The 4,183-nt window shown below is 32.1% G+C and overlaps 1 non-coding gene across 1 annotated transcript; it reads left to right on the top strand.

Annotated features, from left to right (window-relative positions):
- Window positions 1–668: 668 nt before the first annotated feature.
- On the top strand, window positions 669–774 carry LOC121225861 (small nucleolar RNA R71). The gene has a single exon (XR_005923764.1). It is a non-coding gene; the product is annotated as a small nucleolar RNA R71 (small nucleolar RNA).
- The last annotated feature ends 3,409 nt before the right edge of the window (window positions 775–4,183 follow it).

The following is a 4,183-nucleotide window of genomic DNA, read 5'->3' on the forward strand; positions in this document are numbered from 1 at the left end:
AAAAGAAGAAGGAGATCAAAAGAGGAATCTAAAATTGAATAGCTTACCTCGAGAACCATGGCTAAAAAACCGACAAAAAACACAGAATAGAAATGTTAAAAAGAATGGAAAAATCAAAGAAAAAACGCTTCACTCTTTCTTCAATGGATTAAGCTAGAATTTCCAATTTTGTGAATATATTGAAGAGAAAAAGAGAGGGTTTTGGTGTGCGGAGCAGATAGTGTTGGGAGGAAATGGGGAAGGGAAATTTGATGCCGAGACGAGAAGAAACGATGACGACAGATTAATCAACGGAATCAGTGGGAAATGGGAGGAGAAAATGATTAGGACGGAAGAGGAGAGGGTCGGGTAGGGAGGGAGGGTAAAACAGAGAGATGGGGAGGGAGGCCGGGCGTAATGGCTAATACAACGATTTGGGAACGGATTGTAAAACACGGGAATTTGGGGATTGTAAAGTGAGGGCATCCACTTCATGTACTCTTGCGACTCATCTTGAAGTTTCTCGATTGGTTGGCCACAGATAATTGTTACTAGCAATTCTCTCAATAATTTCATAAGCTGTAATATAAGACTTAGAAAGAAGAGCACCATTGGTAGAAACGTCTACTACCATCCTCGTATGAGCATTGAGACCGTTATAGAAAGCCTCTAATTGGATGCAATGCGAGATTCCATGATGAGGGCATTTTCATAATAATTCTTTAAATCTTTACCATGTCTCATACAAAGACTTGTCATCCATCTGTTGGAAAGTAGTGATCTCATACAAGGACTTGTCATCCATCTGTTGGACTTGTCTCAAACATGCTTGAGCTCTATCCCTCAATAAATATGGGAATAGCTTTAATCTTAGTGCATCTTCGGGTATTCCAACTAACTTGAAGGAATCACTCACCTCCATAAACAATCTAAGGTGAAGTTGAGGATTTTTAGTAGGCATTCCACTAAATTGACCCACTGTCTGAATCATCTGGAACATAATTAGCTTCAACTTGAATTGTTGTGCCTCAATTTTGGGTCTCCTAATACCTGAATTAAGCTCATGAAATAATGGCATAGCATATTGTCTTAGAGCTCTATCCCTGTCATCAACAATAAGGATAGGATTTTGAGCATGATTCATTCAATTTCCTTGGTTTTGATTTTTGAAATTCATCTCTTTAGTCCTTCTCTAAGCTACTTGTCTTCTCCTTTGTCTAAAAGTCCTTTCTATTTTAGAATCTATGGGGAGTAAGTCAATAATTCGATCAATACTCATAACACCTGAAACAATCACAGAAAAAAATTAAATTAAAATTAAACAGAAAAATAGCCCAAAATGCAAAATTAACAATTTCACAAATAATGTCTTTTTTAAAACAGTCCCCGAAAACTGCGCAAAAAACTTGGAATGATGGAAATATGCAAGTGTACACAATCACAACAAGTAATAAAGTGACAGGTTTGTCAAGTTATTGTACCCATAGGGACTGTGTAAGGAAATATTTATGAAATGTAAAATTAATCAATTTGGTGATGAAAAATATGTTGTTTTGAAGAGGTGAAATAAAAATATAAAAAGAAATTAAATAAGTGATTAACTAAGAAAATAAAAATTCCAAATGCATGATTTCTAAAAAAATGGTTTTCATCAATATGACATAAATGTATTAGATCAATTTCTTTCTTTAACTTAGAATTATCAAAACTATGTTTATGTTGTTACGAATAATTTCATGGCAACTTGGTCTTTTGTTAACTAATGCACATACATACTTACTAAATCAATGAATCTCTTACACATATTTCTATGTGAATTCAAACAATTAATCAATTTTCATAACCAAGTATAAGATAAAGTGAGGTAACAATATATTCCTATATTGAAACAATTTAATCACTAAGATAAAGTTCTGCAAGGCTAAAGTATTGTTTAATACCATCACTAATTTAACCCTCAACTACCTTAGAAGATTAAATATGCACCAATTAAATATTGTGCCAATTAATTATAATTTCAATTTGATTAATAATTAATTCTTTCGTTAACTTACAATTAAAATGCAAGCATAACATAAGCATGATTTTATTTAATTGAACAAACTACCAAGGCCTATAACAAAACAAACATGATTTTAGCAAATTAAGTGGACAAAATGCAATTAATCTAACACAAATGAAATTTAAGCCATTTTAATTAATTTAAGAACATAAACTCAACAAGTATTCATATTCATGATCACAACATAAACTAAAAAAAAAAGATTAAGAGAAGGGAACTAGAAAACAAATCCTGGTGATGTTCCAAAGCCAAACTAGTGCACTTCTCTTCTTTGCTTGTTCCATCGATCCAAGGCCTTCACGAATACTTGGTTGCTGTTAGTCCAAGGGGTGTGCAAGGGAAAGGAAGACAAAAAATGGGAAAACAAAGAAAATGAAAGAGAGAAGTGAGTGAAAAGATGTGTGAATGAAGAAAGGTGTGTGAGTTGATGAAAAATGAAGAGGTTAGGATAGGAATTTATAGTGGAAGATGGCAGTATGCATTAGCTAAAAATACCACCAAATTCTGTTTTTTAGTGGTGACAGAATAGTGGTTTCGAGACCACAAATTTCCATCGTTTCAACCCGTAAAGATTATTTATAGAATATTTACAGAGTCATTAGAGTCGTATTAATTTTTGGTTCAGAAATTTTAATGTTTAGATAGCTAATTAAAGAAAAAGGATTAAATTGTAAAAGGTGAAAATTTTAGTAATTAATGCACTTAGATGATCAAATAGCTTAATTACTAAATGAGGAAGGACCTAGGAAATAATTAAACCCAATTATTATTGTTGGATGACAATTGGAATGAAAATAATAAAATGACATGTTTTAATGGAAAAATGGTAATTAACACAAAAATTAAAACAAAATAATTAGAAAAAGATAGCATCTTCTTTTTCATTTTGTTTTCTTTGTTGGCTGAAAACACCAAAGCAGAGAATCTTTAACATTCGGCTAGTTTAAGTTTTGCATGGGAAAGTTTTGAGTCTCATTTTTAATAAATTTTATGTTTTTGAGATCGTTACCACTAGGTCCAGCTAGACCGCATTTTTTTAATCTGTTAAAAATTTTAGAAGTTTCCATCGATGAATCTTCGTTGTTTTCTATGATAATTATATGTTTTAAGTTTTGATTGTGGTATTTGGATGTTTTATGAAGTAATTTTAATTAGTTTTTTATTTGAAGAATAAATTATTAAAATGTTAAAATTACATGGTTAATTGGTGAATAAGAGGTTTTTTACTATTTAGAAGTCTTGAACATTCGGCTAGTATGTTGAGTTTTTAGAAATGGTTAATTTGATGATTTTCGGGATAAGGGACTAAATTGCATAAATTTTAAAAGTTAGGGTAATTGTGTAAATTTTGATAACAAAAGGGTATAAATTGTAGAATAAATAGGAATATGAAATGTAAGCTAATAATTGAGAATTTTTACATTTTAGATCAACACACTGTTGACTTATGTGGAAAAGAGAAAATTTTGAAATAATCTCTAAACTTCTACAACTATTACAATTCAATCCAGGTAAGTTCGTTCGGTTTATAATTTAATATCTATATGAATTGTATGATGATATAATATGAAATAGTGGATATTAATTATTCTATTGATGATGTAAAGCTAATTGGGAAAAAGTTATTGAATTTCGATACTTGGACCGGATGGACGTGAGATAGAGTACAATAGAATGACGATGTGTTATGCGGGGATTGGAGTGGAGATTGATGTGGTCTGCTTTATATATTTTTCCTGAGTGTATCGAAGTTCAGCATTTATTGCGAACCCTCGTGTTATACTATCCTGTTTTGGCTTGTTATGGGGGCGGATGTATAGCCTGCTGGCTAGATACTTAGTGCTGAGGTGTGTTATCGGTCGGGTTTAGCTCTTATGAGCGTTTGGCGTGTTATTGGTTGGGTTAGCTCTTATGAGCGTTTGGCGTGTTTCGGTTGGACTACTTGTGTACTCATATTTGTAAGTCATTCATCATGTCGTAATTTAGTGTGTATAACTTGTTTAATGACTTTGAATGGCATGACATGTACTTGACACCTTGAATTGACTCCATTATGGACATGTACATTTTCCCGAAGGTTATTATTTGAGATTTAAATTGATATATGGAATTCACCATTATGCAATTGTGGGTGAGAGGAAA

The sequence above is a fragment of the Gossypium hirsutum genome, chromosome D13 (genome assembly GCF_007990345.1).
Source record: "Gossypium hirsutum isolate 1008001.06 chromosome D13, Gossypium_hirsutum_v2.1, whole genome shotgun sequence".
Lineage (NCBI taxonomy): Eukaryota > Viridiplantae > Streptophyta > Magnoliopsida > Malvales > Malvaceae > Gossypium > Gossypium hirsutum.